A 25,218-nucleotide genomic window follows, 5' to 3' on the forward strand; every position below is an offset into this window, starting at 1 on the left:
GGGGTATTTTAGGGTTCAGGGGTGGTTTTGAGGTACAGTGGTATTTTTAGGGTTCAGGGCTAGGTTTGGGATTTGGGGTACAGGGGTATTTTTAGGGTTCAGGGGTAGGTTTGGGTTTTGAGGTACAGGGGTATTTATAGGGTTCAGGGCTAGGTTTGGGTTTTGGGTTTGGGGGTACAGGGGTATTTTTAGGCTTTAGGGATAGGTTTGAGTTTTGGGGTACAGAATATATTTATTAATATGGGTTAAGATGGGTTAGTGTTTAAGGGTGTTGGGGTAATTTTAAGGAGTAAGGGTGGGTTATGATTATGGGGTGCAGGGGTATTTAAAGGGAGCAGGGTGGGATTAGCACACAATATGAGACATGGCATGAAGGGCGGAACGTACCACACGCCCCCAGCGTTTGTCACGCCCCCAGCACACACCCACAGCAGAACGCAGACACGCCCACAAGAGACTACTTTGCTGGCATGGTTCTTTTACCTTTTAAATGTATATGGTGGGCATCTGCATAGCCTATGTCCTTCTGCTGCAACTGCCTTTTCCAACGCTGTATTGGGTGTTGTGATTGGTGCTGTGGTTCCTGAGATTACCCGCCTCAAAGGTTTGGGCTCTCTCTTTATTATATTAGTATAGATATAGATATAGATGACACTACGGTCCACGTTCTCTAGACACACTAGCTGCACTAGGTGGCCAAGCTCCTACTACATACATCCTTCGCCATGTGCACAAGTTTTCATGGAGAATCCCCTTCTTCCAGAAACTCTAGCCCGATTAGGTGCCCAGCTCCTACTGCGCACATCGTTTGGCCTGTGCATAGTTCTTTACAGACAGCCCACTACCCCAATACACTGAAGTTCTATTCGGTGCCACAACTCCTACTACCCACATCACTTGGGCTGTGGACCGCTCTTCACAGAGATGTCACTCCCTCCAGACATCCAGCCCCATTACGTCGCCAAGCACCTACTGTGCAAACCGTTGCCCTGTGCACAACATTTGACAGAGAATCACCACATACAGACTATGAAACCCTATTAGGTGGTAAAGCCCTTGCCACTCAGCTTTGTCCCCGGTGGACAGTTCTTCACAGAGAACCCATGTCATTCACACATGCAAGGCCCACACGAAGGCCAAGCATGTTGTAAATAAGTATACTCATTAGCAGTACACAAGCTTTAGAAACTGCTGTAGATAAAGCACACTACATACCTTTCAGCAAAGCGTCAAGCAAACTGTGGCACTCATTTGATGGAATGAGTGATAAAGGTAGAAATATCATCAATGATGTGATAGGTAACCCTGGGCAAAGCACTATGCTATGCTTGCTTAGTTTGTGCTACTTCGCACTACACGAACTGCACGTAGCACAGTACAAACACGCATACCGTAATGTAGTGCAGCGGTCATTTTTCGCTTGCTTGCGGTCCTCAACTTCAAGTGTGCGACCGCGAGCAAGCAAAATGACATCCCAGCGATACTTTTTCCTCGTTCGCGATCAGCAACATCAAGTTGCCGATCGCGAGCGTGAAAAATAAACCTCCCAGCGAGATTCTCAGCGCGGGAAGGTCTGTTTTGCGTTGAGAAACTACCAATCCGCGTTGAGAAAGCTGCAGCTCGAGTAAAAATCTACTCGAGCGGCATTAAAAGACAGCTCGCACTGTGCAAGATGCCGTTTTCTATGATTGCACAGTGGGGACAAGCATCCGGCACTGTGCAATCATCGCAAACAGGGTACTACGCAGTTCGCGTAGTGCGAAGTGCACTTCGCATAGCTATGCGTAACGCTACTTCGCGGACTACGCCCAGGGTTAGTGATAGGAGATGTGATCAGCGGTCATCAATGATGTCATTTAACATGTCATGAGTGATGTAATATGTGAGGTCATAAGCAGTGCATGGCGGGGGCTCAAGCTATATTTAACTCCGTAAACTATAACTACTGAATTTCAGTGATATTTTTAGTTTAAAATTAAAAAAAATGTAACCGACATTTTTGCCTAACTATAATGTCACTTTAACCTTTGGTTTTATTTCAGTAAATTTCTCAGGCTTTTTTGTAACATAAATTACGATCTAATTACTCTATCCATAATGTCACTTTTACCTTTGCTTTTGCGCGTGACTACATAGTACTAACATTAATGTTTAAATCTATAAACCATCACCCTCTTGCCAACACTTTTTATTGCTACACGTCATCTCAAAACCTTATATCTACCAGTCACGACTTTCTGACAACAGGCCAAAAGCCCTGTACAACCTCCAAGGTTCAAGCTTTCTATACGTTAAGCTGCTTTCACTGGAACTCCCTACTGCATGTCAGTCATGCCACCACTCACTCCAGAAGTTTTAAATCATACTAAAAGTCATTTGCTCCAACAAGAAACACAGGATGGCTAACCGCACACTCTGATGTAAATAATATGCTTGTGATGTGTTCTTATCTTCATTTAGCTAGTGATAGAATATTTTTACTGGTACATGTTTGTCTTTGCCAACAAGAGTCCCAGAAAGGCACAATTCATGAAGACATATATTGGAACTTCCACCAACCAACGATTAAAAATAATATAATAACAATCACTACCTGTGCACCATTACTAGTTCTAATCACATTTTTGCTGCATGTATGTAAGTAAATCAATTAAAAAAACATGCATCAGAAAGGAGATGCTGGTCTATGGATGTACATGAGCACAGAACTCCCTCTGAAGTACCTTGTGTGTACCTGGCTGGGACTGGTGATGTATGGGTGTAATTGAGAAGACCACTGGCTGTAGAGCACATTGTTGCGCATATCAGGGGGGTTTTGGGATCAATGGGCTTACATGAGGATATATCTGGACCCGACAGAAGCCTTTATGTATTTGGATAGAGCTGATGGTCTCTGGCTATGCCTGAGCAGGCCACTACCTCCAGTGTATATTGTAGAAGCACGCAGTTTCTGCCTGCCTGAACACCAGTGCTTAATTTGAGCCGGTGGAGACTATCAGCATTTCGTTTTTCCTCAACAAACTTTGATCCAAAGCAACATAGAGGAAAAGATAAATGGAGGAAAGAATGAGGAAGAGATAGATGAAAAGAGTGAGAAATATAGAAAACAGGGATGAAAAGAACCTGCAATAGTGAGATAAAAGGCAATGGAGTGCCTGGTGGTGGATGAAAGCGACAAGAGGTTAGGAGACAGGAGCGTTTATGGCATACCAGCTGGGATTTAAGGGATAAGGATACCCATAAGATCTTGATAAGAAAGTATAAACTGGAGGTTATCAGGGTAAAACAAGAATACTTCACTGCCCTGACTTCCTCACTTTCTTCTCCCAAAGAGCTCTTTAGGATAGCGGATTCCCTTACCACCCTTCAGATCCCCGACCCGGTGATTGCGTCCCAGGAGCTCTGTAACAACATAGCGTCTTTTTTCCAGACTAAGATCCTGGACATTTATACTGCTTTAGCGTTACTGAGACCTGTAACCATTAAGCCTGTGGTTCCTGTTGCTCCGGACCTTGCTTTCTCGGAGAGATCTCAGGTTTTTTACCTGGAATCCTTCCATTCTCTCTCCCTACATGATGCAGAGACACTTCTTGATAAAATCAAATCTGCCTCTCCTCTGGATGTCTGTCCGCTTAAGATCTTGAAGCAGTGTAGGAATTCTCTTTTACCCCCTCTGGTAGACATCATGAATAGGGCCATGAGGGAGGGTATTTTTCCTCAACAGTGGAAAAACGCAGTAGTAAGACCTCTGCTTAAGAAACCCTCTCTCGACCCTGGGGTACTAAAGAATTTTCGCCCCATCTCACTGCTCCCAGTTCCTGCGAAGATGCTAGAAATCCATTTGAATAAACATCTTGTTGCCTTCATAGAAAATTCTGGCTGTTTAGATCCTTCCCAGCATGGTTTCAGGAGGGAACATAGCACAGAGTCTGCCCTCACCATAGTACTGGATAATATCCGTATGTGTGTGGATAGGGGACAGACCTCCCTCCTGATCCTATTAGATCTTACAGCCGCCTTCGATACCCTTTCTCCCTCAGTCTTAACATCTCGTCTGAGGGAGATTGGGATTCAGGGGGAGGCACTAGCTCTTCTTACCTCTTTCCTCGATCAACGAGAGCAAAGAGTGAAGCTGGGTTCCTTTCTATCTCCATCCCTGTCTGTGCAATGTGGGGTCCCTCAAGGGTCGGCGCTAAGTCCGACCCTTTTCAACATCTATGTGACCCCCCTTGCCAGACTAATTAGATCTTTTGGGATGGAGGTAGTCTCCTATGCGGATGACACCCAGATCCTCGTCTCTCTCTCCCAGCCAGCTTCTCCGACAGCCTCCAATTTTAGATCATGTATGGAGGCTGTCGGACAGTGGATGATTCACAATTCGCTAAAGCTGAATGGGGAGAAGACGGAGGTGATGGTGTTCGGGGATAAGGAGGAGGTATGGTCAGCCGATTGGTGGCCAGACTCACTGGGAGCATGCCCGGTCCCTGCTGCATCTGCTAAAAACCTTGGGGTAGTGATTGATCCCACCCTCTGTATGTGCCAGCAGGTTAATAGTACCATCTCTACCTGCTGGGGTATCCTCCGCATACTGAGGAAGATCAGGCACTATCTCTCGCAGCAGGCTAGGAAACAACTGGCAGTTGCTCTAGTAGGCTCTCGTCTGGACTACTGCAATGCGCTGTATGCGGGATTGAATAAAAATCTGCTGCAGCGCTTGCAGGTGGTCCAGAACGCAGCGGCAAGGTTTGCTCTGGATTTACCTCGAGGTGCCTCAGCCACCCTGGCCAGAAAACGGCTTCACTGGCTCCCTTTGGAAGATCGTATCGTGTTCAAGGTGTTGTGCTTTATTTATAAGGCCCTAGCTAAAAACAGCTTTATAGGAATTGGATCTATCCTGTCGCGCTATAGTCCTTGCAGGACTTTACGCTCCTCAAGTAAGGCCTTTTTATCAGTTCCGCGCATTCGAAAAGCGAGATGGGGTGGTAAAGCTTTTTCCGCCTTGGCACCTAAGTGGTGGAATGCCCTTCCGGGGGAACTGAGGTCGCTCCCTACCCTGCAGTTATTTAGAAAGGCTTTGAAGACCCGTCTTTTTGCGCGCGCATACTTGTAACTTGATTTGCCACTTTTTGATCTGTTTGGTTAGGCGCCTAGACACCTCAGGGTTTTAGTTGCGCGTTATAAATTAATTTCATTTCATTTCATTTCATAAGGTGGAATCAAAACTGGTATGTGGCAACCTCGATATTCACAGTGCCGGCAATGGGATTCTGAGAAAATTTTGGGCAAAGGCACTGATAAATTTTACAAATTAGTCACTGCTGAACACATATCCACCTCTGGCGCAATCTTTGTAAATACAGGGAAAGATGGTGGTTCCTTGGGAGTACTTGAGCACACTACTAACACTGTGGCAACCAGTGTCTATCAGGAGAGAGCGTGTGGTGTCTAGTTGTACACAGCACACAACTGATTCTGCAGCACTTGGTGTGTATCCAGGGGTATAGCTTCAATTGGAGAAGCAGGTGCAGTGGCACCGGGTCCCAGAGCCCAACTAAACCTGGATTATTGCTGCATTGTATAATTCAGACACTAGCCAGGGACCCATTTATTTCCTTGCACTAGGGCCCATGACACACTGGCTGCGCTACTCTTGTACCTAAATTCTGTGGTGAACCAGAAATACAACTGCCTTCCGACACCCTGTTTGTGTGCATTTTGAACCATTGCTTTAAATGGAAATACCGATTTTCTGGTACTCTCTAGTTGGAGTACCTATTTGTCTAGATAAGTGCAGGTACTCTCCCATTAAATATATTGCAGCAGAGCTCATACATGCAGGCACTCTTCCTATCAAATTCAAGCAGAGAACATGCTCAGTACCTGTCCATTTAAAGCACTGCATGGAACCGTGGATCTGTGTGCAGCCTGTGTGTATCTAGAGCCAGCATGTGTGTTCTGGCTTTATTTGAGCAATCAACTGGCTCTGTAGCAACCTCTGCAGCACCCACTGGGCCTCTGGGGTGAGTTGATGGTAAATTGGCTCTGGTGCCTCATACGTGTCCTCTGGCCACACTATAGTACTCGCCTGGCTGTGGAACACCCTCCCTGTATTTTAAATTGCTGGTAATTTTTGACATAAGTGTTTCTGGAGCACAGCGAGTGTAGCTGTTTGGTATGTGGGCTCACTAGGGCAATAGGTCCCTGTTTATTAGGAGGCAGCTGAGGTTCTTGGAATGTTTGTTAACGCAAGTGACCTGGGAGCCGCTTCTGTGTATGTGGATGGTGCTGAGCACACACCCGGCTCCGTAACCCACCCACTGGAGGGGGTATTTGGAGGTCTCAGTATATAAATAGGGACACTCAAATTATGAGGCAGTGGAGGGATACATTATGTGGGAAGAAAAGGCTAATTATGCGGTATAACAACACATTTTGTAACAACATTACTTCATTATTTTGTCATTTTTACACTTGTTAACACTATTTGGGGCATTGGTTGCACCTGATTAGTACCAGTTAAATATCCAAATAGAGCAATAAGCAACAGAAAGGTGACCAGTCAACTTGTACAAAGGGCCTTCCACTGCATGACAAGGCATGTTGCTGTGTTTTTAGTAACTTTTGAACCGTCGGTTAGAGCAAGAAACATTTTTTGTTAAAATCTACAGATTATGCAGCAGATGATGGATTGTGTGGCAAATTCATAATAATGCAAAAAAAATATGCTTTAGTCGCACAACCGCATAATTACAGTGGCCCTGTGCATACTTGTACATAAAATAGGCTTGCATCACCCTGTAAGCAGTGCAGGGGCGGGTGATTTCTATGTATTCCCAAACAGTAACCTGGCCATAGAGCACCAATATCTAGAGGGAAGCTGATGGTTTGTGGCTGTACCCAGGCACAAACACTGAGCCACTGCCTGTATCCAGACATGGGTGCATGATCTGTAGATGAGTGCCTCAGCAGCAACTGACTCAGGAGCAGCCTTTCAGGGTCTGAGGATTGGGTGGTCTCCAAGTGCATCAGGTCAACTGATGTACATTTTATTTATTTGAGTTTTATATAACGCTGGCTAGACCCGGAGATATCAGAGCGGTTTACATAAGGAACATCGAGTTGTAAGTTACATTTTACATAAGTTACACTGTGATTACATAGTAACAAGAGTTACTAGCGAATAGCACATAAGGACACATGATGAAGCCACAAATGCACAGTAGTATGCATTATTAGAGCATGGCGGAACAGAGAGAGGGAAAGGAAAACAAGGGACGGGAATGTTGATAGAGTCAAGGCAGGTAAAAGGGGGAAAGTCCATCAGAGGGAACCAAGCAGTCAGTGTGACAGACAGATAAACCAAGAAGAACCGTGAAAAACAATGTCCGACATCCCGTTGGGTAGGTAACGGCCATGGGGTCCAGACTCCTCTATAGCTGCATAGAAGAGGCTCACCGAGCAGCGGCCGAGGGTACTCGGTCTCCGAGGTAAGTACAAACAGTTTTGGTTTCCGCCCATGGGGAATCGTCAGAGTTCCATCGACAGTAGTGCTGGCTAGATTCGGAGGTATCAGAGCGCTTTACCACCGGATTGTTGCTTTAGAAGTTACATCAGGTACAAGAACATAGTAAGGTACAGGAAACAAAAACAATGTCGCGAGAAGGGAGGGGAGGTAGGAGCCATAGCAGGGAGAAGAGGAAGAACTGTGCCCAATGTCTGGCTGGGTAGGTAACGAACGAGGGGGAAACTAGGGCCAATCTCCTCTGTCCAGCAGCTTCACCAGGCATCAGCCATGTTGCCCTGGTCTCAGCGTTCAGGAAAAACAGTTTTGAATAGATACATAGGCTACAGTTGCATAGTGAAGTAGCTGAAGAACTTGTCCCCACTGGAGGACAGAGGTAAAAAAAAGGGGTGGGGGGAGTTATTAAACAATCCGGAGAAGGAGCTGGAGGCTGCCATTTAGGCTGCAGAGGAAACGAAAGCAGAGGCAGAGGAAATAAGATGTACCTGCAAAATGGTGTGTGTGCGCGCGTGTGGTTGGGGTCTCAATGATACATTGTTTGAGATAGTTTTATTGGGTCTAGATACCTACTTTTTACTAGTGCTTTAAATGGAAATATTAAAGTGCATGTACTCACTATTTAGAGGACTTGCTTGCTCTTGAGAAGGGCTGGTACTCTCCCATTAAATGTAATGTAGCAGTGCTGAGAAATGCAGCACTATTCCTTTCGAATTAAAGAAGTGCATGCACTCAGTACTGGCCCATTTAAAGCACTGCTGTGTACTATGCATGTAGAGTCATGCGAGCAGTGCGAGGGAGCTGTGCATGTTTGTGCTGCGCGGCAGCCGTGTTCTGCAGGCAGGCTCGTTATAGGGCCGCGCGATGCGCATGCGCAGCTCCCCAGTCTGCGGCCGTCTTTGCTAAACTTTGCGCACTCCTGGGAGAGGGTCGGAGGAGAGAGGAACGGAACCCTGCAGAGTGGGAGCAGGAGGAAGGCTGCCCCCTACAACTCCTATCCGAAGAAGCATCCCAGGCAAGCTCAGGACCAGGGCGCAGCATTCCCTCAGAGAGAGGAGGGTCCCCACAGCGCGTGTCACATCCATCCGAGACCGGCTCTCTCGGACCTGCGCGGCTGGCAGCAGGACAACCGCAAGGACCGGGAAAGCGGACCTCTCTGCGTCGAAAAATGGACGGAAAGAGGCTGAACTCCCGTGTGCAGCACGCCAGAGCCGGAGCAGACGGCCACCTCTAACACACGGAGGGGTTACACCACGCCTAGCCGTCCCGGGGCACTGTGCCCCCTCCCCCACCCCAGCTAGGTGTTCTGGAGTCCAGCAGCACAATTCGCCTGCCTCCCTGAGCTGGATATATTTTTTTTCTATGACACTGGTGAACCTTTGGCTGTTCCGACCCTTGCAGTGAGTGACACACAGGTTTCACTCCCTCACGGACTCGTCTCTGTGCAGGCGGCCGCCCCCGGGGGAGGAGGACTGCGTGGGGGGCAGGAGTGGTTTAGCAGAGGAGGGCAGTCCTGCGGGTAGGAGTGCAAAAGCAGGATCTCCGGCAGGACTCGACGTCTCTGTGCGCTGGAGCTCAGGGGTAACACTTGAGGGAGTACGGAAAAAGGCACTTACTGAACCCCACACCAGGGAAAACCCTCCTGACGGAAGGCACCGAACGGAATAGTTTGACACGAGGGGCAGGCACGCTAAGCTGAAGGAGCCAGGAGAACAACGCACCTCTCCACAGAGAAGCAGGCACGCCTGCCACACGAGGAGCAGGCACGTCGAGGGACCCTGCCACAAGAGGAGCAGGCATACTGAAGGAGCCAGGAGAACAACACACCTCTCCAGAGAGAAGCAGGCACGCCTGGGGACCCTGCCACACGAGGAGCAGGCACGTGAAGGAAACCTGCCACACGAGGAGCAGGCACGTCAAGGGACCCTGCCACACGAGGAGCAGGCACACCGAAGGAGTCAGCAGCACAACACGCCACTCCACAGAGAGGGTAGCACAGAGCGAGCAGGCACGCGTGGGGACCCTGCCGCACTAGGAGGAATTACGTCTGAGGACCGTGCTTCACGAGGAGCCAGCAGCACAAAGCATCACTCCACATAGGGCAGCACAGAGCGAGGAGGCACGTCTGGGGGAACCTTCCTCGAGAGGAGAGGCACGTCTGGAAAACGCTGCCGCACAAGGAGCAGGCACAGTGGGGCTCTGCCGCATGGGGAGCAGGCACGCTGAAGCAGCCAGCCGCACAAACACTCCAGCCACAGAGTAGCACAGAGCGAGCAGGCAAGTGGAAAGCATCCGTCTGGAGGTCTTGCTGGACGTGGAAAGACTTTGCACTGCCTGGAACAGGTACCTCTAGGGAGCAGGAGGCATAGAAAACCAACAGACAGAGGAAACTTAAAGCACAGAGAGGAGACACTCCCCGGAAAACTGCAACACAGAACACCACCTCGGGAGAACTTCGCACAGACCCCCTGAAGAGAACCTGTAGCGCACAGCAGGCTACCCCACTGCGAAAACCAACTACTAAAGGGCGAGGGCGTCTGGCAGAACCTTGGCATCTCTCTAGGGTCCTGCATCAGTCAGGGGCTCGTGCTGTGGTCCTCGGGGAAGCCGGAATCGCATCTGCTAACAAGGGACTGCAGCAGAGGGCACAGCTCCCTCGGGGTCTCTCGGTCCTCACACGCCGCTGAGGTCTTCAGCTCCACCAAAGACAGTCTAACGCTCGGAGGTCGAGAGACCGTCCAGCCCAGCACTGTACTGCTATCTGGGCATCCGTCACAGAGGGGCACCTGGCCCCCCGCCCAAGGGACCAACTGAGGACGACGTGCCCCCCAGACTAGCAAAGAGTCACCCCTCCACAGCGGCTCAGAGCCCCGTGCAAGGGAAGCAGCCAGGGAGCCCCCCGCCCCCTGCACAGCCCGGCCCAGGCTGCCTCACACCACAGCAGGAACCAATTTAGAGAACGCGGGGTCTGCAGCGCGAGGCCACTCCAGTGTTCTGGTTTTAAGCAGCCCACCGGCACCCTTCCCTGGACGGATTTACAATTTCAGTTCCAATTTGGGATTATTCTCGGCTGCTGCCGCGGGGTGAATTCTAAAAAGGTAGGTTCACGTCACTAGCCTTTTTCCAACATTCATTAGCCGCCTGTTAATTACTCTGGGTCATAAATGTCTGCACTATAATGTATTTAAATTTGCCGTTTGTAGTGTGCAATTCCTCGGGTGTCTGCACATGAAAGCAGTGAACTGTGCAGGTTTTTGCTAGCAGCTTTACTCCCCAGTCCTACCTCCGCGCCATGCGTGACACCATCGGCCGGCCCTGGCTCTTGAACGTAGCATTCTTGAAGCTTAGGCCCAATAAACTGCAGGTAAAGTGAGGTTGGCAGAAACCAGGGACTCGAGGGGTCGCGATAGATATACAGGTCACGTTGCAATTCTCAGTTTGCCAAACAGGGACACTTAAATTCTCTTAAAATATTCTTCCCTCCAATGTTATGACAAAGTGAGCCTGACTCTGGACACGTTTCTTTCCTGGCAGGAAACTGTGCGCCAAAGGGTCGCGGGCTGGAATTTAGGCCGTGACGCCCCTCGGTGCTTTTCTGGTGCGAGGGAGCCGAGGCTTTCACCTCCGAGGCCGGTCACACACACCAAGTTCTGAAATGTTCAAGTTTATCGTTATGGCCTGTGCCTTTAAGGGAGGAGGAGTGAGGTGATGCGAGAAGCCGAGGCAGGAAACTTATTACAACCTTTCCAAGCTGGCCCTCTCCGTCTGGCATGCTCTGCGTGGCTGTCAGCGACGAGTGGGGCGTGCAGCCGGCCTTTACTGTCACTAATGTTTCACAGGGCGCCTTCCGTGCAAGAAAGGCGTCAGGGCGCTCGGTGGGTTTGTCTTTATATTCAGCGCTTTCTAAAGTTTCCAGTAAATGAGAGAAGGTGCAGATTAACGTCAAAGATGCCTGTTAACAAACCTATGGGAGTGAGAAACGCAAGCTAAACTTCCGATTGACCCCCCCCCCCTCCAAAAAAAACAACCATTGCACACATTTAATAGGTGCATGAAAAGGGATGCTGCATAAAAACCATACAGGGCAAAATCACACTCGTGCACATCTCTAAATACCCGAATTATGTCTGAAACAGCGCACTGGCTGTCTTTTAAGGGGCCAGCTATTAAAAAGAGGGGAAAATCCATTGCCCGATCACTCATCACAAGTCATCACAAAAACTAACGATTCCCGAAAATCCTTGTAATTTGTCAGACAGGGAATTGACGCCACCACCCGGGCACGGTTTAATTGGGGCTGACTGGACGTGACTAGATGCACTTGAAGTGCTCGCGCCAGCAGCGCGTTTCACCCACGCATCGCATGGGAATCCGTTTTCAACACTTGGGTGACTAATTGCTGACAAGGTGCTTATCCTCTGCGATAAAGAGGTCAGAACTGGGGGCAGCTGTTCCGAGTCAGACTGGGAGGGGATCTAATGTTTGACTGTGCAGCCCCCTGGGGGCTACATACCCAAACTCAAGTGCCCCAGACTCCGGGGTTTGTGGGAAAACGCTACTCTGCCTCAGAGAGCATGGGCTGTAACTGCTTCACTTGGGTAATGCCTAACACAACTCAACGTGTTAACGCTCTCCGCGGACACCTGTAAAAGTCACGACTGGGATAAGTCAGCCTTTCGTCATTACGAGTTCGGAAAATTGAGCACCGTTCAATAGGATAAAAATACCGTCTGCCGTTTACAGCGCTAACCAACTGCAGACGTGCGTAATTTAACTTTTTAAAAAACAAAATATAATCACTGGAGTCCATACAGAATCATGGGGGACACCCAGTTAAAAAACCCCCCCAAAAAAAACCGTCCTGGGCCATGATAGGTGTCAGCCGGTTCTAAAGGTGTTGGCATTCCTCAGCCCGACAGAAGTCTGGAAGAGGTGCAACGTAAGCCCCGCCCACTCCTTTGGTGTTTGCCTTTATCAGCAGAGGTGGTGCTTGGGCGTGACAACATCTCGCAGCGCAGGTTGCCCCCTTCTGGCCACAGATATATTGACACATTTCGGCTTTAGTGACTGGTAGTTTTAGTTGTGCAAGAAATGTTGTGTCTATGGTTTATTTTCTGTAAACCGGATTATGGGAAGAGTCTACCCTGGGCAAAAGGTGTCACTTTGAGGCACTAGAATAGAAAAGGTGTGCCTGCTCGCGTCTCTGCCTGGTTGAGCTGTACACCTAGACACTGACAAAGGTGGAGACCTTCCGGAATGACAAAATCAGATAATCAGTGGCAGAAATTGCAGGCAAGGGGTGACAGCGAACAAGGCCAAACCCTTTACATCTTTCGTGAAGAATTATAACTAACATTTTCGTTTCTCGTACATATCCAATTAACTGGTCCAGATTTAAACTGCCATTTCCGCTACTCGCGTGGGATCTAAAAAGAGACGCTGGATAAGCTACAGCAGATTTTTGTCAGTGTGTGCATGTGTGTATATGTGTGTGTATATATATATATATATATATATATAATTTTGTCGAAGCACAGCCCTGCTGAGAGGGTTGGGGTCACCTATAGGTCCTGCTATGAGATTAATCCTCCTGAGGGCCCACTCTTGAGATGAACCAACCGCTTGGCCCTGCAAGTGAATGGTCCCTTCTCACCTGGTTCATTGCTGTGGAATGCCCCTCCCTCCACTGTCATATGGATGCTTGCCCTTGACCTCCCTATGAGCTGTGGCCTTCCTTGGCCACGCTCTGAGCTGGGGCCTTCCTTGGCCGCGCTCTGAGCTGGGGCCTTCCTTGGCCGCGCTCTGAGATGGGGCCTTCTTGGACCCAGGGCCTTCCTTGGGCCCCTTTCTCAGGTGGATCCGCTCTGAACTGGGGCCTTCCTTGGTACACAGTGGGATGGGACTTCTTTTGTGATGGGTCATTCTGGGATCCTACACAAAAACTTGTAAAATCTGTGCCGCTTTCTGGAATGGATCCACCTAGACCCAACTCCGTAATAGAGCCTCATTTGACCAGGCCCCGAAAGATTCTTCACTTAGTTGGACTCAAGAATCTCTGCTTTGAGATCATTCCCTAGCCTCAAATGGGACCCCATCCCTTGCTGTTGAGGACCAAACATGTGGCCAAGGGAAGCCTGCCTTGTCATGAATATCAAAGAGTCCCAGTGTGTGCACCTAAACTTGGGGTTCAGCTCTAGAAGCCTTGCTCTCAGATGCTCCATCCCTTAGTGCTTTGCAATAAGATTGGCCTCCCTAAGTGCCTACTTTGAGATGGGTACCTGCCTGGGCACTCCTCTTAGATGGATCTGCAAGGCTCTATTCTGAGATGCCAACCCCCACCACACACACACCACCTTACTCTGCAAGGCATTATTTCTTGGTAGTCCCCAAGGCTAATGATCTGTGATGGCATCCAAGTCCCCCACCAAAAAGAGGTCCATAAGTGCCCATGGACTGTAGAGGGACAACAAGGGCCCTTTAACTGAGGTGGGGTCTTGTAGCACCATACCTTTGATGGGACATCCAGAAGCAATTCTGAGGCGTGCTCCACTAAGGTAGAGCTGTGATATCCACTTTCCTCTGGTCGCTAATTTAAGGGGGACCCCAAGTTCCTGTTTTGAGGTACGCCCTCCTGGTCCTATTTTGAGATTGTTCCCCAAAGCCCTCTTCTGAGATACCACCCCTTCCCCAGACAAAGCTTTGAGATGGGTCCTCCTAAACGCCCCAACAGAATGGGTTCTCTGTGTCCCTGCACTGTTGTGTGGGGCTACAAGGGCCTTAACACTGATATGTTCTTTAAGCACCCTGCCTTTAATGCTTTTAGATGGGGCTGTAATGGTGCAGTTGTGAAACACCCTCCCATCAAGGCCCTACTTTAAGATGATCCCCCCCCCCCCCCCCCCCCCGTGCTCGGTGATGGTCTTCCTCGGTGCCCCGGTCTGCTCTAAGAAGGGTTTCCAGGACTTTACCTTGAGATGGATGTCCTCAGGGACCTGATCTGAAATGGACCACAATTGTTGCCACGAGAAATGACCTTGCTCTGAGGTTATTCTCACTAAGGTCCAGCTTAAAGATTTTCTAGTCTGAGAGGGGTCCCTATCAGTTCCTACTGCAAAGCCGGCCCCCCAATGCTTTTATCCTCCAGTTTGTCTCCAGAGGCCTACTGGTCTTCCCTCTTATGATTCCCCCCCCCCCCCCCTCCCCACAGCTCATTGCACTCTGCTAAGATGAGGGTCTCCCTTGGTTACAGTGTTAAGATGGATGCTGCCAAGAGCTCTACTCTGAGGGATGGTCCCTCTGTGCCTGCTTAGATGCTGGTCCCACAAGGACCTTACTCTGAGGTGAACCCTCAGGGACCGGTATGAATGTAGTGCTGCTCTGCCCTCTCACCCACACCTCCAGGTGCCGTGCTCTAAGATGCCCCTTCATGGGGTCCAGACCCAGCTTTAAGATGGGTTCTCCCAAGTGCTCTAATCTGAGAACCCTCCTCTCTCCCTCCCTGAGCCCCCTCAGGCCACCTTTGAAGCCGTTCCCCAGGGACCAAACCTTGTGATTATGCCCCCCCGACCCCCTGTGTTCTGAGATGGTTGTCTTCCTGTGGTAAATGTCCAGCTCATTGAGGCAGAGCCTGGGTCGGCCGCTTTGCTATTAATTTTTTTTAATGGTGACACCTAATCTCTGGATAGTCCCTAGGGTGGGGCTAATGCTAGACCGACAGACCATTTATTTGCTCATTTCAGGCCTTTCTGGAACTGCTGCAAACAACCAATCAATCAGTCTGGTGTTTGTAAAGTGCAAATTAATCACCCCTAAGGATCTCAAGGCGCTGGGGGCCAATGGGGAGATTAAGTGAACTATTGCCCAGAGTCACATGATGCTGAGCTGCCACCAGCGCTGGGGATCGATCGGTGAGCTCCGGAGTGCACCATATATCTATATCTATATCTCTCATGTAACAAGTACACATTTCCGAGGAACAGAATACACTCATTTGCATTTTTCTGCCCTTTCCTCAATTGGTTATTTTTGAGAGGAGAGAACGTTCGTGCATTATAATATTAATGCCAAGACAGCCTCCCATCGAATTAAACGAGAGTTCAGAAATGCGGAGATCTGTTGAACTTCGAGGTCCTGTGTGCCCCCCTCGCCCACATATTTAGGATTATCTAATTTGTGCTGCATTGAGGTGCGCTGCCAACTTGTGAAACGAGAAGTAGAGCCGGGGCACCACTTGTGACGTCTGTCTTATGCCAGCCCTAGTGAGATAGGCCACGTGAAGCTGCTTGTGTGCTTAGGGCCGTAGATCCTGTGATTTGGGTATTTATTATTATTATTTTTAATGTGTATATACATGTTACGTGTCTCCTTTCGGTTGCTTCAGAAAGCTGACGTATTGGCTCATTTTTATCTCCTGTACGACAAGACAGTGGCATTAAAATACAGAATTTGCTGCCTTATAATTGGAGAGGAAAATAAACTTGTATTTTATAAACTTAATAAAAATGTATTACCTGAAATCAATGATATTCTGGTTTTTACAATTTGGATAATTCAGTTACTTCCGCATTTGGTGAAAAGGAGCCCACGAGTTGCATGTGTCCTGCCCAAAAATAGGCATTTCATCTCTGAGAAGTGGTTGATTTAGACCTACTGGTAGCATCTGGTCCTAATTGGACCTTTGAACTTGTGGGACATTTCAGTTTTAATCAATTATTGAGCAAGAGGGTGTGAAAAGGTACCAAAAGAAGCCAACGGACTAAATCGTTTGGAGCGACCTTCGGCTATGTCATGTATCGTTTGTTGCACACATATATGTTTATTCTGTGCGGGACCATGTTATGTAAGTTTTATAAAGCGCTATATTACTCCTCGGGTTACTTGGCGCTAGGAAGGGTGTCTAGAAGAAGCACGAACGTTTAAAAAGAAAGCGGGGTTGGGCTTTTAAAAAAAAGTTTTTAATTGTTATCTTCTCTGAATTGTGGGAATAAAGAAAGCATTGCCAAGCTATTCGAGATTATATTGTTTATAACTCTAATCCCACCCCTGCACCAAAGTTGAGTGAAGACTTATTTTTGTAATGTGTTGTGGTATCTGGTCAAACGTGAAGCGCTACTTTGTCCATTCATTGAGGTCTGCGCTATGCAAATATTATTAACACTAAAGGCGATAAGATTATAAGTAATAAAAGAATGTTTCCATGGTCTAGCAGCTTGTAATTTACCTTCAAATCTCTGCCTATATGTATTCTGTAGGCACGCGTATCTGTCTATGCGCGCTCACAGTTTGTATTGGTTTTATTTGATGTATTTTCCTGTTTTATTCCTGTGTTTTCGCGTTTTGCTTACTATTCACGTTTCCCAATGCCCACCACAGATGCTCTTACACGCATTTATCTGATTACTAGCTGACGAAAGCTTCTTTCTTTCAGCTAGGGTATAGCTCCCCTCTCACCCATGTCCATAGTCCTATCAATGGCCTCTCCCCGTGGCCTTCCTCGCCAAAGCGGCTCTCAACGTCCCGACCCTCCGCACGGGCGCAGCTGCCAGGCCAGTTGGTGCTTTCAACATTTGCGGCCGCAAAAATCAACACTTTTTGACTTCTGAGCACCCGTAAACCCCGCGAGGCGGTGCCCCTAGATAAACCGAAGACAACGTGGGCTTCCCGCCCTTTGAAGGGGCTCTTTTCATGTGGGAAATGTGATTTACAGCGTGTGAATATTACAGCAAACAGACGGAGTGCACCTATGCCATGCAGGCTGCCTTCATCCTCGGCCCTCAGACATGGAGACTGTGCCCCGAGAGGGGCAGGTCATCACCCCGGAGCCCTGTCGGGGCATGTCACGCAGGGCGGCCTCAGCCCAGGTGTTCTCCGGGCACCGAGGGTGTATCCTGAGGGGGCCAGTCCTTAACACCTGAGACAGGTTCGGGGTACCTACCCTATGCAGGCAGGCGGCCTTCCACAGCCCTGGCGCGTGTGCGCCCCAGGGAGTGTACAGGTCGTACCGAAGCTAGGCTCGGTGTAATCCTGCAGGTTGGCCACCTAGTTTGACATGCAGGCCGGCCTTCTGCAGCCCTGAGGTGGGTACTCCGAACCGAAGCAAGGGTCGGCGTTATCATGCAGGTGGTCCACCCATTCCTGGATTTCTGAATAAGGAACCCTGAGGGGCCATGCATTCCTGGCTGGATACAGTCCAGCCCCAGTCCGGATCTTCTTTGACATGGAGAGGTTAGCCTGAGGAGGGCAAAGTGTCACAAGGGAGCCAGGCTCTGAGTATTTTTTGCAGGACGACTTTAAGCCAGTGGTTTGGGGGAGAAAAAAAACACATGGTGTAGCAATGTGCTTCTAAGAATTGTCGGTGCCCGGGCAAAAAATATATTGGGGGCCCGTGGTCAGAATAATTTCAAATGTCTTTTACCCATTATCTGGTCATTGAAACCCAGTGGTGACATATACTATTGAGTTATTCGTGAAAGATTGAAATTGAGCAATAGACAGTGAGAAGAAAGAAAAAGTATTGTTCCTGGGAAGGGGGGGGATGGGGTCTTGGAAGGTGGGGGTCTTGGAAGGTGGGGGCCCTGGCCAGTTGCCCACTTTGCTCAAAGCGTCTCAGGGGTGTGCCTTGCGGTGGGCAATACTTCACTAAGCAGTCAGGTTCGGATTATCCCACGAAGTCCGGCCTCCACCCACTGTTTCGGAAAATGGCGGGTGTGCAGTGCCACGAGGGAGTCTGGTTCAAGTTAATCCATGCATGCTGGCATCCTCTTTTTAAGACACCGTACTGTACCCTAAGAATGGTAGCTCTCACCCCCCCCCCCCTTAAGGGAGCCATGTGGTCTAAATTCCGCGCAGGCTGGCCTGGGTCCACGTCTTTTCTGTAAAGAGGGCAAGTGACGCAGGAGCCAGCGCACTGTATCCCACGCACGCTGACCTCAGCCCGGGTACTCGGCAGACACCGAGGGGGTACCCTACGGATGGTAGCGCCTCCTCGGGCAGCCATGCTGTTTACATGCCACGCAGGCGGTCCTCGGCCCATGTCTTTGCTGTAAACTGAAGGGGGAGAGGGACTCAGCCCCACCGGAGCCAGCTCACTGTACCCCCGCACTGACCTCTGACCAGATACTCTGCAGACACCGAGGGGGTGCCCTTAGAGGCTGCCCTCATTCGGTAGCTGGCCTCAGTGCGTTACATACTGGCTAGCCTCAGCCTTGATCGAAGGCAAACACTGGGTGTCTTCCGAGGTCAGCACTGTTCACTCGCACAAAAATGCGCCTTTCAGAATTGTGGTGGTCAGACGAACCGCCATGCACCCCGATTAGGAATCCACAGTTGTATTCCATTCATTCATACTATCACTCATTCCACTCTACATTCAGGAGCGTTGTTAAAGGACAGATAGCTCATTACATCAAGAAGGAATACGTTGCCCTTCCATGGAGTAAATGTCTGGGGTATTAGCAGCTCTTGGAAGCACACTACAGCACTTAGATGGACACACGGCACAATACCGTACACAGGAAGTCTTAAGAGTTTTTGGGGTCCTGGACCAAACTTATTTTGGGGGCTCCTGTTCGGAATCGGAACAGCTTTGAATTTGTGATCCAATTTCAGCTCTTTCCTGCCCTCTTTGGCCTGGTCACTGTCGGTGTTTAGACACACTGTCCAAATATCTACATGTGTTTACAACTAAAATTCAGGGATGTAGATGTGTGTTTTCAATATTGCAACATGACGGGCAGCTCACTAATATTATTGCAAATAATCTCTGTGACACCCCTCCCATATTTTTATAGTTATGAGGTCTTTTTTGATTTTACAGAAACTATTTTTAGGTATATTGCACGAAACAAACACATTTCTCTGCAAAATGTCTGTAATAGACTATCACACATCACCATCATTACAAATGAATTAAAGCAAATCATCATCTTTAACAATCTGTGTAAGAAATATTCAAGTTCATCGGGGCAAGACGTTGTGCAGAACAGAGCTAGCTCTATCGGGGCCCCAGCCCAGGAGAGGCTGTGGCCCGGGGCCAGTGCCCACTTTGCCCATGCCATGAAACGTCTTTGACAGCACAACAGCCTGGATAGAAAATGGCGTTTCTCAAATGAACTGGAGACGTTTACTGAGGAGGGACAGATAGGTGTACATTATGGAAGATGTTTTCAGTCACTCACTGGTCTGCTCGCAACGGAGCTGTAAATAAAGGGTGAAAAGTAGTCTAGGTAATGCCCATTGGTTCGGAGCGGGGTTCACTTGCGCGGCTGGTGGGGTTTGATGGATAGTCTGAGATGGGCATATACAAGAGAGCTTGCCCGATGGAAGTTGTGGTGAATGTTCCAGCTCAGAGGGTAGTTGCCTTGTAATCCAGAGTGCGTGAGGAGTCTGAAGGGACTGGTCGTGTGGCAAGATATGGGGATGTTCAGATCCAACAGCATGGGAGGGGGGCGAAGTGATGTACTTGGGGGTCCAGAGGAATGTGGCCTCGCAGGCACTGAGCCTTGTGACCAGGTGGCTGTGGTTGAGGGTCTGAGGAGACCAGTGCTGGTAGGCTGTGGGTGCCAGGTGACATGTCCTGTTAGACTGTGGTGGGTGAGACGACTGTGACTTATACTGGTAGGCTGTGGGGTTTGAGATGACTAGACCTTGTAGGCTGTGGGGTACAAGGTGGATAGCCCTGGTATGCTGCGGGGGTGAGATGACTAGCCCTGGTAGGCTGTGGGATTTGAGATGACTAGTCCTTGTAGGCTGTGGGGAACAAGGTGACTAGCCGTGGTAGACTGTGGGGTTTGAGATGACTAGTCCTTGTAGGCTGTGGGGGACAAGGTGGATAGTCCTGGTAGGCTGTGGGGTTTGAGATGACTAGCCCTGGTATGCTGCGGGGGTGAGATGACTAGCCGTGGTAGGCTGTGGGGTTTGAGATGACTAGCCCTGCTAGGCTGTGGGATTTGAGATGACTAGTCCTTGTAGGCTGTGGGGGACAAGGTGACTAGCCCTGGTAGGCTGTGGGGTTTGAGTTGACTAGACCTTGTAGGCTGTGGGGACAAGGTAGATAGCCCTGGTATGCTGCGGGGTTTGAGATGACTAGCCCTGGTAGGCTGTGGGATTTGAGATGACTAGTCCTTGTAGGCTGTGGGGGACAAGGTGACTAGCCATGGTAGGCTGTGGGGTTTGAGATGACTAGTCCTTGTAGGCTGTGGGGGACAAGGTGGATAGCCCTGGTAGGCTGTGGGGTTTGAGATTACTAGCCCTGCTAGGCTGTGGCATTTGAGATGACTAGACCTTGTAGGCTGTGGGGGACAAGGTGGATAGCCATGGTAGGCTGTGGGGTTTGAGATGGCTAGTTGTTGTAGGCTGTGGGGGACAAGGTGGCTAGCCCTGGTAGGCTGTGGGGTTTGAGATCTAGTCCTTGTAGGCTGTGGGGGACAAGGTGAGTAGCTCTGGTAGGCTGTGGGGTTTGAGATGACTAGTCCTTGTAGGCTGTGGGGGACAAAGCGGATAGCCCTGGTAGGCTGTGGGGTTTGAGATGACTAGCCCTGGTAGGCTGTGGGGTTTGAGATGACTAGTCCTTGTAGGCTGTGGGGACAAGGTGGATAGCCATGGTAGGCTGTGGGGTTTGAGATTACTAGCCCTGCTAGGCTGTGGCATTTGAGATGACTAGACCTTGTAGGCTGTGGGGGACAAGGTGGATAGCCCTGGTATGCTGCGGGGTTTGAGATGACTAGCCCTGGTAGGCTGTGGGATTTGAGATGACTAGTCCTTGTAGGCTGTGGGGAACAAGGTGACTAGCCGTGGTAGGCTGTGGGGTTTGAGATGACTAGTCCTTGTAGGCTGTGGGGGACAAGGTGACTAGCCCTGGTAGGCTGTGGGGTTTGAGATGACTAGTCCTTGTAGGCTGTGGGGGACAAGGTGGATAGCCCTGGTAGGCTGTGGGGTTTGAGATTACTAGCCCTGCTAGGCTGTGGCATTTGAGATGACTAGACCTTGTAGGCTGTGGGGGACAAGGTGGATAGCCATGGTAGGCTGTGGGGTTTGAGATGGCTAGTTGTTGTAGGCTGTGGGTGACAAGGTGGCTAGCCCTGGTAGGTTGTGGGGTTTGAGATCTAGTCCTTGTAGGCTGTGGGGGACAAGGTGAGTAGCTCTGGTAGGCTGTGGGGTTTGAGATGACTAGCCCTGGTAGGCTGTGGGGTTTGAGATGACTAGTCCTTGTAGGCTGTGGGGGCAAGGTGGCTAGCCCTGGCGGCTGTATGAACTGACTAGTCCTTATAGGCTGTGAGAAAACTACTCCAGCTAGACTGAGGGTGCAAACTGACTAATCCTGGTATGCTGCGCATTTTGAGGTAACTATTCCTTGTAGGCAGCGGGGTTTGGGATAATTAGTCCTTGTGAGCTGTGGCATATGAGTTGGATAGTCCTGGTAGGCTGGGTTAGATGACTAATCACTGTGGGGTGTGAGATAACTACTCCTGCTAGACTGTGGGTGCGAGATGACTAATCCTAGTATGCTGTGCTGTATGAGAGGACTAGTCCTGGTAGGCAGTAGGGTTTGTGGCAACTAGTCCTCGTAGGCTCTGGGTGCAGGATAACTATGAGATATGTAGTCCTGGTAGATTGTGGGTGAGAAGTGTCTTATCCGGTAAGCCTGGGAGTCTGTGGGGCGAGGTGGCCACTATTATGGTGCCAGGAGAGGGGTTGGTGGCTAGGGTGGTCTGTGAGGGCTAAGGATGCATAAGAGCTGCAGGGAGATCTGTAGCTGCTCTTCTGGTCGAAGGAGGCAGTGCGTATCACGTGATCCCCCCCCCCCCTTGTGGTCTGACTAGGTCCTGTGTGCTTTGGGCGAATGCTGTTGTAGTCTACGGGCTTTGCGAGGTTTGAGAAGATTGTCCTTGTGTCCTAGCAGGGCTGTGGGGTCTGACATGGCTTTTCATGTGGTCCAGGACCACAGTAACTGCTTTTGTGGTGAAAGGGGGGCTGCTGGCCACAGGTAAGTAACCACTCTTGATGCAGGGATAATGTGAGGTGGCTGCCTCCGACCTTTGAGTGAGATTGTGGGGAATGCGTGACCGTTCTTTAAATAAACGATGCTGTGGGTTTGAGACAACACCTCTTGTGGTTCTCGGGTTGTGATATTTCAGGTGGCTTTCTTTATGGTGCAGATGTCCTGGGAGCTCACGCGTGACTGCGCTGGATACCCAGAGCTGTTTTGTGGCAGATTTAAGGGTTCTTGCAGTTGAAGCGAAGCTGCTTTGCTAGGGGTAACTACCCTTGTGGTTCATGAGGCCTCTGCTGTCTCAAGCAAGAGCTGAAACAAGTGCTTCTGTGGGTCAGAGGGTCTGTGGAATTTGAGATGACACATCTTGTAGTTTAGGGAGGCTCTTTGGTTTAGCCATGATAGGGCTGGAATCGTTTTTTTTTCTTCTTTACTTGATTGGGTTAATTAACCCAATACCCTGAAAGATTAAATGTTGGAGCTGGGCAGGATTAAGTTGTTAAGTTCCATCAACCCTCCCCCCCCCCCCCATCCCCCAAATACTTCACCCAAATTGACATGGTGCTGGGGATGTAGCATGCGTTGTAGCTGAGGGGTAGTGTTTCATCTGTCCTTTCTCTGAGCCTTGAGATGGTAACCTCTCACATGAACAGGTTGTGGTGGGTGATCATAACACCGCTCTATGGAGATGTTGGCAGTTCTTGGACTTTGCTTTTACATATCAGTGAATTCTGGGAGTTAGTCTTCGTTAATTGTAATTGAGAAAAATTAACCAGTTCATAACAGTGGTATATAAAAGCAAAATACAGGAAAATAAAGTAGTGTCTCCGTGACACAGGGCCATCTGGTCACCCTAGATTTGACCCCAGCCTCTCCTCCTGGAGGAAGACTTTTGTAGCCCAACGAGAATGGTGTGTGATCGAGGGCTACAACGGTTGCTGTCTGTGTGCTTGGGCATTGAGGATATGTGACCAGCAACTACCTAAATTGTATTTTATAGCCCCAGAACCACAAATCTCTATCAAACCTACCTGTGTACTTCCTCAAAACGTTAAAACTAAGTAAATGCACAGGGTAGGAAGGAATGAGCTTCAAGTCTTATGCAAATCAGGCCACTCATGTCTTCTGGCATTTTCTATACATAACTCAAATATGGCGCCCGAAGTCCAGGAATAGACACTGGGGACCAGATTGTCGGAAGGCGGTTTGGTGCACGCCCTACTAACATCTTAACCCCTACATCCTATTCAAGGACACTGGATAGGAGTGAACATGGTCTTGTTTCTGCAGCCCGAGTTATAGGGAGGAGGGGGTTCACATGGAAAGTCCCTTGCCAGAAACAGCGGGCGTGTCTATATCTAGCCAGGTGGTATTGCGGGTCATTAGCGTCGGTGGCCCTCTAGGGGCAGAGAGGGGCATTTCCACGCCTTGTGACATGCTTGGAAGCCGACTCCCATGGAGCTCGTGTTTACCCAAGGAAGGGCCCTTTCTGTGGGAGCACGTGTCCGGTACAGGAAGTACAGATTAGAGCGAAATGGAGTCCGGTGCCTCTGAGAGGCCAATAGGGCTTCGGCAGTCTGTCGCGCCGGGTTCTCGGGCTTTCAAAAGAACCTGTGGTACACATTTACTTTTAGAACAGTCACGGGTGTTTCCATGCAGGCCAGCCCATCCCCGGAGTGAGATTAAGTTTGAGCAGATTTAGCCAGATGGGTTCATGCAATCTGTGTGGGCACTTGCATCAACCGGTCTTTCTGGCACTTTGTGTTGTGTGGCACCGGCTTTTACCCATCAAATACCCACCCTCATGTCTGACACACTCCGCATTTCTTGCCTTTTTGTGGAAATGAACTTTCTATCCTGGGAGAGCCATATGCACTTCACATGAAACTGCAAACCCCACAATGCAATAGGAGTATTAGAAGGGGCCAGCGTGTCACACGTGCTAATGGGCCGCGTGTCATCTCTGTGGGATGATGGCATTGAGCTGCTCTGTTGAGGGGGACGTGGGGGGTGGGTGGAACAGTGCCAGGCAGACTCCGCACCATCAATGCGTTTGGCATCTCTCACCACGGACTTTTCTCGCGGTGTTTTCGGATTGGTTTAGTGTGAAGTGTGCCTGCGAGGATTAGTGGGCTGGGGCCCTGTGCAGAGGAGCCGGGGATCGGGTAACTACACATGGAGAGGGAGCTCTGTGGGAACGGGGACAGTGTAACCGTGCACTCCAGGATCAGGGATGCACTGTGCCAGGGCTGGTAATCGGAAGTGCCCCCCTCAATAATTGACGCGTCCCCCTCCTTCCAGGAGAGTGGATTGAGGGTCTGAGGAGAGATGGCTGACAGGGGCTCAGAGCGGGAGGCACCGGACTGAAAACCTGACATCCGAGAGGGTCTGGAGGGAAATGTTCGCACAGAGGCGTCAGCAGGTGGCGCTGTTCAAAGCTCGAGGCCTAAGGCTGACATTTTGTGACGCTGCAAAAATGTCCATTTGTAAAGCGCTCTGTCGCCCCCTAGTGTGTATTCCTGCAGATGCGCGTCTACCTTAGAAAAGGGAGTTTGTTTTGGGTCTGGGACTTGCTCTGACAGACTGTTTTAAGCCAGGCCTCCATTGCTCGCTTCGTGCAGGCTTTGCCACCATGAGATTGCGATACCTTCCGCTCGCTGCCACCGACTGCTCTTTCCGTTTTCTGACACTACCACTGCCCCCCTCTGCT

General features: G+C 49.8%; 1 protein-coding gene across 1 annotated transcript in view; it reads left to right on the top strand.

Moving 5' to 3' along the window:
• The first annotated feature begins 8,434 nt into the window (after positions 1–8,434).
• The window catches only part of WNT5A (Wnt family member 5A), a 42,391-nt gene continuing 25,607 nt past the window's right edge, over positions 8,435–25,218 (top strand). Inside the window, exon 1 of the mRNA XM_078661585.1 lies at positions 8,435–10,617. The gene's annotated coding sequence lies outside the window, so the exon portion shown is untranslated. The remainder of the gene's footprint in view (positions 10,618–25,218) is intronic.

Source organism: Lissotriton helveticus, chromosome 9 (assembly GCF_964261635.1).
Source record: "Lissotriton helveticus chromosome 9, aLisHel1.1, whole genome shotgun sequence".
Lineage (NCBI taxonomy): Eukaryota > Metazoa > Chordata > Amphibia > Caudata > Salamandridae > Lissotriton > Lissotriton helveticus.